Raw genomic sequence first — 10,650 nt, 5'->3', positions numbered from 1 at the left:
GGGAAGAGCCCTACTGAGCGAACAGCTTGCCAGGTGAACTTGGCCAAGTCAATTTTCTTTCTAGTCCAGAGAGCAGCCCAGCTGGAAGAATGGGCCCAGCACAAGAGCCTTTTCTGAAAACTAAATCTCATAACTGAGCCAGGCTTTGTACCTTGGAAAGAAATTGCCACAAAACGAAAGGCAGGAAGGGTCCTTTTCTAACTGCAAGAGCTATTTCAGGGCTGTGTGAGAATGCTGTGCCAGGAGGCAATGCAATTAGCGAGTCCTGACCCCGGTGGCTGCTTCTCTCCTGAGCAAGGTCTGCGTCGGAGCCAACAGCTGCCGGCTTACCTGCGCCAGCCATGCTGCCCACACGCTCCACGCCAGGCGTACTTGGCAGGGCCCTGCTGTCCCCCTGGGGCTGTGTGGAGTGGCCATCTTGAGGAAAGGACGGCTTCAAGGCCCCAGGTGGCCCCACAGTCTATGTTAATGCTGCCAACACAGCCCTTTGCCTGTAAATACTGACCATGGCTCAAAAGACAAGATAAGCCCAATAAATAAGATTGGAGGGGACAGTGAGCATATTAGAATGTCTTTGCTGCAAGGCACCTGCAAAATGTGTTTGTTCAACAGAACTAATAATATTAGTTACCAATGACTGAGCAGGGACTCAGTGCCAGCCCCTCATCCAAGTGCTTTGTGCACGTCATCTCAAGGGATCCTTACAACCACACAGGGAGGAAGGTGCAATCACACACTCCATTCTCCAGGCTGAGAAACTGAGGCCAGGAGGCCAAGTAACCTGACCCACAATATTGTAAGTGGCAGGGCCCAGGTAGGCTTAGAGTCAGTCCCAATCCTGAAAACTCTCACTCCACACTGCCTTCCACCCAGTTCCATCCTTGGCACAGTGGATCCTGAAGTACGCACCCCAGAAAGCCAATCCCTTTGAAAAAGAACACAGTTGCCTATTGCATATGCTTTTGTGCCTATAGATTTACACTCATGACTAGTAATAGCACACTTCCCCAGGGGTGATAAATCTAGATTGTGACTCTGGTCAAAGAAGTGATTTTCAGAGTAAGTTTTGGAATTTTAAGCAAACATCTGTGTATTCTTTTTCTCTCTGGGCCTTAATCTCATCTTTAAATCCAGAGGGCAGGACGACAGAATATCTGAAGTCCCTTCCACCTCCAAAACGCTAAGATTTCTCAGAAACTCTGTACCACAGATGTGCTGAGAACAAAGAGAATGCAACCATCCGCAATGCACAGAGATGGTGTGTTAGTGTTCGGTCTATTACCCCCCATCCTTCTCCCCACAAATGGTCTCTTTCTCCTTTTCCATCTGTCCAGATCCTCTCAAATAACATAATCCCAAGTCATGGACCATCTGCTTCCTGAGGGCTTCTTTGAGCCACTGGGCTAGAGGTAGCTTCTGTTTCCTCAAACCCATGTGAGCTGGCAGCATATGAGCGCCTCCTCTGTGCTTTCCTGTAGCACACCAAAGCTGGGAATCCCACGCTTGCTTCTCTGGACTGGCCAGCAGATGTGAACAAAGCAGGTGCCCAGGGGGTGGTTGTGGCTGGGACGGAGGAAGGAGGAATGTGGCAATGAAGGAATTGTGCATAAAGACTCGGGGAACAGAGGAAGGGGTGAGATGGTTCACAGGTGCTGAGTGTGAGACTTCAGGGAGAGGGGCACAAACCTAAAAAATAATATTAGGAAATCTTGGAGTCAACCTTGTTCCTACCCCTTGGCATTTTTAAGTAAGAATGCTGGGGAAAATTTGATTGCCACTGATTACCTCTTGGTAACTGACTCTTTCTTTGAATGTCACTCTGTACAGGGACTGGGCCACGTGGAACACTGGGATTTATATGGTTTACAGCAATGATGTCAGCTGACACTGCATTCCCACCAGACTCTAAATCCATCTGCCTCCCACCCTGGGCCTAAGATTTGCCCCATTGCCTATGGTTTCCTTCACATCAGTTTGCTTTTGTTCTTATTTTTCTTTCTGCCTGAAATTCTCTTTTCATTCTTTGGAAGGCATCTTTTTTTTTTTTTTTAAGATTTATTTATTTACTTTAGAAAGAGAGAGAGGAAGAGAGACCATGAGTGAGTGGGGAGAGAGGCAGAGGGAGAGAGAATCTTCAAGCAGACTCCCTGCTGAATGCAGAGCCTGTCACAGGGCTCAATCTCACGACCCTGAGATCATGACCTGAGCAGAAATGAAGAGTCACACACTTAACTGACTGAGCCAACCAGGTGCCCCTGAAAGCCATCTTTCTAGACTTATCTGAAGCATCACTTTTTCGAAGTCTCTGCTGACATTTTAGCCAAGTAGAACTGTCCACTCACTCTGATGCCGGCATTGTAGCCAGGATAGATATATTCCATGATGGATGCTATAGACTTACCTCCATTGATTTGTTTAGAGATCTGTCTCCTTCACCACATGGTGCAACCAGAGGGCTGAGACCCATATCGAATTCCTCTTTAATCCCCAACACTCAGTAAATGTCTGTTGAATTCACAAAGGTGAGAACTTTCAGATAACTTAGTACAGAGTTTTGTAAATTGTTAATAATTAATAGTATCTCATATTTACTCAGTGTTTACTATTTACCAGAGAGTATGCCAATGTTTTTAATGGGTCATCAGATTTAATCTGTTCAACAACTCTGTGAATAACCTTATGCGGTAGGTTCTACTATTATTGCCATTTTGCTTATGAGAAAAATGAAACTTAAGAGGATTATTAGCTCAAGTCCCCACTACTAGTAAGCAGCTGGGCCAGGAATCTAAACTAAACTGAGCTCATGTATTCAACTTCAAAATTATATTGTATCAGGAAGGAAGAAAGCATAGAGGGAACAGATTATGTATAATATGAGAACAGGGGCTGAATATTACCAAGGTGAAATAATGAAGTAACATATCTAAATTTTAAATAAGCATGCTTCACCTTATAAGTCTTGATAGCCACCTGGGGAAGCTTGGGGTCTACCAGAGTAACAAAGCCATGATTTGAAACATTCCTGCTCCCTCTCCCTAGGAGAGCTACAGATCCTAGAGCATATTCACTTGAATTTCTTCAGCAAGAGTAACCAACTCGAAGACATCTTCGTGTACTAAGAGAGGGTGCCCTATTTAGAAAGAGTCAAAAGTCACTGGGATCCACACCTGGTGGGCTATAAGGCAAGAAGAAAAGCTCCATTCTCTTAATTAAAAAATGAATGCAGTGTTACAGGAAGAGAATGGTCTCTGAAGCCACGAAGCCCTCAGTTTCCCATCTCCTCCCTGAGACTTCGAAAATGCATGACTTTGGGACAGTCACTTAACTTTGAGCTTCTATTTCTTGTAGTAAAATGGAAATGACAATAGCACCTACTTTCCAGTGCAATTTGTTGTGCAGCTGAAATAAGATAATATATGTAAAGAACATGCACAGTGATTGGCACATGACATGAAATAGTCCTCTGACAGGTATGACTTTAAAATTAGTGAGCTTACTTTCAAGTATACATATGAGTGTGTGCTCATGAAGTACAGGATTCCGAGTCAGAGATCCAGAAAAGTTCCAAGGCAAAACTGTGTCATGTAAGGTCTGCAAAGAGTTCCCTCGTGAAGGAGAACAAGAACCTTCATTCTAGTGCACTAATTTAAGTAGTTTGTGAAATCAGGCAACATCTTCATTTAGACACACCTCATATATCTCTACCCTCTAAAGTGCTTTGTGCACCCTCTAAAGATCTCATCAAACATGTACCTAGTTGATTCATAATTTGAGAACTTGGATGCAACTCATGGTGGTGGGGAAGTAAATACTCTAGATTTGTCCCTCCACATCGGCTGGTCACCTTCAAGTATTCTTTCTTTTGGGCTGCCCAGACTGGAAAAACTAAAAATGGCATTTCCTAGGTACACTTGCAGCTAAGATTTTGGATGCGATTTTGGTTTTGCAGTCAGACACAGTTGGCAAGACTTGAATCAGTCCTAGGCTGGCTAGGCAGGGACGGTTGGAACATATGAGGCGCTGCATTGCTGGTATTGACCTTGCAACATCTATATGACCCTGGACACAAGAGCCCCTGCGGTGCCTTCTCCTTAAGAGAGAGGCAGCAGTTTCTCTGGTAGCCAATTCAACAGCCAACTCCTCTGGCTCCTCCAATAATTCCCTGTATTAAATCTCCCAAATCTTGTTAAAGGAGTCCTGTCATCTACATCTAAGCCCCGATGGGTACAGTATTTGGTACCAGGAATGGCTGCAGGCATTAGACTCCCAAGGATGAAACTCTGAGACAGGTTGTGTCACCTGGCTGGACTGAAGGTAGTAAAGCCCTAGTTACCATCAGAGAATACAAAATTAGGAGCCTAGAGTACCTGGTGGTAAGACAGTACTTAAATGCGCATGTGGGGTCATCTGCAATGAAGCAGCTAGTGGAGACGAGCTCTGGCAAACAGTGGTGGCTGCTTTGGTTCTGCCAACACCCAGTATCTGGCATCTGATGAGGGTATGATGAACAAAGATAGTCAAGGGTGCAGTGGGTCTGACTCGCCTTTCTCTCCCGACAGGGCAACTTACTGGAACATCCACGTTATTCTCCCCTTAACAGAATTGCACATTTGCCTGAAATTGGCGGAGGCCCCCATGACTCTGCCATGCCATTCATTCTCCCAAATGGAATTATTGCAGTTTTAAGTAAGGGAGCAGGTATGTGTTTACAAATACAAGTGAGTAAAAATTACTCCCTAAAATGACTAACGTTCATTTTAGGGAGAACACAACGGGCTTTATGGTCTTTATGGATATGCCATGCTAGTATGTTTTAGTTTTTTCCCCACATACTATCCAGCCTCAAATTTGAGAAATGCCAATCTATCAAGGGCACATGAGGACACCTGCTCTCTCTGCCTCACCCCTTCCCCAGCTGCTCGGCAAGTCCCACCAGTTGGGAGGGTTGAATTGGTCCTGTTGGCGGCATCCATGAGGAGCCCCCGGAGACCCTTCTTCCCAATTTGGAATCGTGTTTACTGCAATGTGTACTGAGGCTTCCTGTTCCTGAAGCCAGACGACATTGTCTACACAGGAACAAACTGAATCCATGCCACGCAATCATTGCCAGGCACCCCCAAAGTTGATGTGTTGATGTAGCAGAGATAAAGTTTCTCCGACTCAGCATATTTGGCACATTTAGTTCCATATTCTTACTTACAAGTTTTTTCCTACATTATTTTTTTTTAAGTGCTGTAACCATTTTTTCTTTTAATAAGACTAGGGCAGCCACAGCTCAGTCTTCCCTTGGGTCCTCAACAAAGCTGTTTTATTTCTCCACCTCCTCACCACAGACCACTTAGAGACCAAGGCTTCTGCAGCCCTTCCTTTTGAATGGAGACAGGAAAGAGAAGCCGGACTGCTGAATATGTAAATCCTCCCTGGCAGACAGCCTTTGTTGTCTCTTCTTGGTATGGGGAGGCTCAATTAAGGGCTGAACTCTAACCCTGGAGCCCAAAAGCCTTAGAAGGAGACTCTGTAAGGTGTCCATGGAGAGCATATTGAAGGTTAAAGAAGAAAGCTAAAAGGGATCTCTGTGAACAGGCCTTGATTAAGGTGGATTTTTTTTTTTTTTTCAATTCAAAGGATAGAATGGCAGACCCATGCTGTCACTGACAGAATCGACCCTAATGAAGGCTAGTCTCTGGAATGTTTCAGGGCTTGGGGTTCCTCAACTGGACCAAGTTAAGTGTTGTAGTCTTCAGGGTCATTTGACTACACATCAGAGATGATGTCGAGCAACACTGACCTTAAGAATCAGTGGCACCCAAGCTGGGCAGAATAGAATAGTGATGGGTTACAATGTGCCAGAGGGTGGCACCTGGAATTGGTGTTTTGCTGCCCTGAGGCCCACAGCTGGGGTTCTTTCCTTTTCTCTATTTTCCTCATCTTGTTTCACTTTCTGATGGACTCTTCAGTGCCCCTGCTGGTGCTAGAACTGGGCTTAGCACCTGGGTTGTAGTAACCCAGACCATTCTAATCCAGGCTGGTTGGAATTACATGGCTTCCACCAGAATGACTCAGAGTACTGCCCCTTCCTGAGCTTTTCGGGGGTTGGGGGGACACTTACCAGATTCAGCTCCTGGGAGAGTGATGTTGGCACTGATCAAACCTGTCATGAACTTTGAACATACTACAGCTTTTCCTGAAAAGGAACTACTCTCCGTTCCTGAACTGATGCCTTTCTTACCCTAAGGTCTTTGCTCCTTCCCTCCCTCTACCTAGTACTTTCTTTGTCCCTGCCCAGTGGCTGACTCCCACTTAGTCTGCCCACTTCAGGCTTTGCCTCAGATGTCACTTCATCAGGGAAGAACGACTTGACTTTCCACGTTCCTGCCATCCCAGATTTGGTTGAGAAGCTCCAGCTTCCATGACCCTTGCCTTCTATTGTATCACTTAGCAATCTATAGCCTTGCTTTCTCCCCTACTAAACTTCCATTGACTGGGGCAGAGGATGTGGTGGGAGGCAGGCACAGAGGGGCCAACCGGGCGCTGGGGTTCAAATCATGAAAAGGCTGGGGTCTCATACTAAGGAGATGGGAGCGTCTATATGACTCTAAGGCAGGGGTGGACATAGTGGAACCCACGGGCCAAATCTGGCCTGCTGCCTGTTTTTCTATGTGGAGTTTTATTGAACATAGCCATGGCCATTCATTTACTTGTGTTTGGCTTCATTAGTTCTGCAAGAGCAGATCTCAGTAGTTTTAACAGGGGCTGTCTGGCCTGAAAAATCTAGAATATATACTCTCTGGCCCTTTATAGAAAGAGTTTGCAGACCCTTGCCTTAAGCCAAGGAGCAACATGGTCAGATTGACATTTTGGGAAGATCATTCCAGAAACTGTGTGACACTCTGCACAGGACCTCATTTGGAGGAATAAAAGATAATGTTTCTAGAAGACTTGAAAACCTCCAGTCTGCTTGCTAAAACCCCAAATCCCTCTGCCATGTGCAGCATTATGTCGATTTCTTCGCCTCATTCTAGCTTGTGATCATGTTTATGTTCCAGTCTCTAAGAAAAAATTCTTCCAGGGCATTTTAATGTTTTGTCTTCATGTCCCTGATGTCTATCTCACTGCCTGCCCCCTATGGCTTAATAACTGAATTTCAATGCATTGTTGAATGATTGTCCAGCTGACATGGAGACTCACCATCATCCCGTTCACCCCTTCCGGGTGTCCTTCTGGCTGAGTGCCCATCTGCAGGCGGGAGTATAGAGAGGGTACAATCTGGGCCTCTGCCCTGCCTGGAGCCCTAGCAAGGATGGAGTTGAGAAGGTTTTATGATGCTATGTCTTCGCCTCTCTTGCCTTCAGGTACCTTGAGAAAATCTATTTTGAGGTCTTTTCCAGGCTGTGTCCCCAGGTAGGCAACTCTTTGGCTGAAGTCCCAGAGAGAAGAAAGCAAGAAAGTGAGGTGAGGGTTGGGTTTACTCCTGGCCACCAGGAGCCCTTTGGGAGGCTAATCGGCATTTGCAAATGAAGATTAAGGACCAGGCAAACAACCCAGCAAGTGATAACTGCAAAGCTGACCTAATCTTAATGAAATCTGCAACATATATTTATATAAATCATAATGACTCTTGCTTGCTTTCCATGTAATTTGCTCGGATGGGTTTGGAATGACACAGCCAATTGTTCTGCCACTGCCTTTGCCCTATTTTGAAGAGCTCCTCAGCAGCCCATGCCATTTGAACAATGACATCCAGCTGGCCCAGTGGGACCTCAAGCCCGTTGCAAATGCATTATGTTTAACTCCTTATCCTCCTGGGAAAGCCAGGGATTATCTTCTAACCTGAATCTTGGAGAGGACTCGGTGGAGGGGAATGTGGGTGTGCTGACTATTACTGGGGTCCCATTAGCAATAATTTCCCTCCATCCCATACGAAATCTCCATCTGGATGTCCTCAGGGATTCCAGGGTTCCCAGAATCAAGTTCCTTAGCATTCACTGCTGTCATTATGACTCAGCTTGCCAATCTGGGCACAAAGAAGCCAGATACAAGCAGGTCATGGCAAGGCATGGAGAAGGTAGGCTGATGGTATAGCCTCCATCCTCCCTCTGATTCACTGCCTCCTCTGGCACCCCACACCCCTGACACCCCTCCTGTTCCCTACCGCAGGCCTCCTCCTTGTCTCTTTAATTCAGTGGTTCTCCAAATGTATTCTAAGGATGGCCTGCCTCAAAACCAACTCAGGTATTTGTTGAAAAATTCTCTAAATCTCTTGGGGTGAAGCCCCAGAATGTTCTTTTTAAACAAACTCTTTGAATTATTCTTATGCTCATTCGAGTCTGACAACTGTTGTGCTTAACCTAGATATTAGAGGACTCTTACACTGTAGCTTGGATCAGTTCTGTTTTTAATTTGGCCAGTGCCCAAGACCCCTTTCTATGATATTCCAATTTCTTTCTAACCATGATTGAGATTACCCGGGGCATTTCTGATTCTAGCTTATTCTTTTATGGGTAGAGTTTTATATGTGTAGTCTCGTCCAGCTGGGCCAGACTTTCCCCCACCTTTCCATGGGTGACTCTACAGCACATTTTCAGATCTCAGTTCAAATGTCACCTCCTCAGAGAGGCCTTCTAAATCTAAAGTTTTTCTAGAGCTTTTTAAAGTTTTTCTAAAGCTTTTCCCACAGCTCCATACCTCCCACATTGTTCTGCTTCTTTTCTTCAGAGCATAGAGCACACTCTGTAATCATGCTGTCGTTCATTTATGTGTGTTACGTCCAATGGGAATATAACTTTCATGAGGTAAGAAGCTTTGTTTGTCTCAATCCCTCTGAATCCCCAGATCCTAGTCCAGTGCCTGACATGTGTAAACATTTACTAAATGAATGGATGAATGAACATTGCTGTGTTCAAGGAAGATGGCAGATATCAAGAGGAGTCAAGTCATAGATGTTATACTGAGCAAAAATTCTGGGGCTACCAGATGACCGGGAAGAGACAGAGGGGTGCAATGCCTCACTCCAGCATTCAGGGTTATCCACCATCATGGGGCTCTAATCTATCTTTTTGGCTCCCCTCTCAGAGTCCTACAATATGTTGATTTATAAGAAATTCTTATTTGGTCATTTAGATGATCAAAATATATTTCTTGAATGTATTTGGTCTTTGCCCAGGGTTCTTGGCTCAGGGCTCCTAAAACCTTTGGAATTTCCTGTGATAAGGTTGATAGAGGTGTCTTTTGTTATGTGAATGAGATGACTTTTGGACCCCATCCAAGGGCAGAGGTTGGTTGCCAGGAGGACTTATGATTACAGGTTGGAACTTTCCATCCCACCCCCAACCTCTGGGGAGCGGGGAGGGACTAGAGGTTGAATCAGTCAATGGCGAAGGATTTAGTCAATCAAGACTATGCAATGAAGCCTCCATAAAACCCAAGAAGATGAAGGTCAGGGGCTCCCTGGTTGGTGAACATGTGGAGGAGTGGGGACACTGGCACCTCTGGAGAGGGCACGGAAGTTCCACGCCCTATCCCCTTGCCCTATGCATCCCTTCATCTGGCTGTTGATTTGTATCCTTTATCATATCTTTTAATAAACTGGTAAATGCAAGGGAGTGTTTCCCTGAGTTCTGTGAGCTGCCCTAGCAAATTAAAAGAACCCAAGGAGGAGGTGGTCAGAACCCCCAGTCTGTAGTGGGTGGGTCAGAAGCACAGGTACCAGCAGGGGCTTGTGACTGGTGCCTGAAGTGGGGGTTGGCCACTCTTGTAGGACTGAGCCTTCCCCCGTGGGTTCTGTTGCTGTCTCTGGGTAGATAGTGTCAGAATTGACTTGGGTATCTGAGAATTGCCGGGTCTTGTGTGGGGGGGACCACCCCCATGTTGGAATTGGGTCCGGGAACCTAAAAGCAGAACCCTACATGTACCCTGTGCTCTGCTAAGCACTCCTTTTTCCCGAACCCCACATTTTCTTGCCTCTAAGACCTTTCCTAAACTATCCCCCCTCTAAGAATTCCTACCTGCCTCATAATTTTATTCCTTTGAAAGTGCCGTGCCTGACCCTCCATCCGCACCTACAGAAACATTTAGTGAGCGACCTGTAGGTGCCTGGCGTCGGGCTGAGGGGCTGAAAAAGCTGCCCGTACCTCCCTGGATAACCTCAGGAAGACACTTCTCCCCCAACAGGTCTCAGTGCTATTGCCCTGGGTGTTTTGATGTTGTCTGCCGGCTCCTCCAGCTCTGAAAGTACTCTGACGCTCATAGTGGAACCGTGGGCCCTGTGTCAGCCAGAGGAGACAGGAATATCTGGGGCAGACTTTCTGCTTTTCCTCAAATACTGGCACATAAGAAAATTCTGCTCTGCCTCTGATCAGCCCTTGTCTTCTCTTGCCTCGGTGCTTCCCAGACAGCCGGGCAACGTTTAACATTGGGCAGAAATCGCAGCCAATTTCTGAAAAACAAACAAATAGCCCCAGTGTCATGTTGAGGGTGATAATAGATTAGCAGCACCTTCGGATCAGAGAAGTCATTAAATATTGGGCTCCCCTGAGCGCTTACAGGAAAAGAGCTTCCAACACCAAGTCAGGTCTGCCCTGCTGGAGAGTTTTCCTGAATGTGGAGCTGCAGAGACAGTCATGGTGACGAGTGTAGGGCCCAACCTGCCCA

Source organism: Phoca vitulina, unplaced genomic scaffold (genome assembly GCF_004348235.1).
Source record: "Phoca vitulina isolate PV1807 unplaced genomic scaffold, GSC_HSeal_1.0 scaffold19, whole genome shotgun sequence".
Classification (NCBI taxonomy): Eukaryota; Metazoa; Chordata; class Mammalia; order Carnivora; family Phocidae; genus Phoca; species Phoca vitulina.
This window is presented reverse-complemented; position numbering follows the sequence as displayed.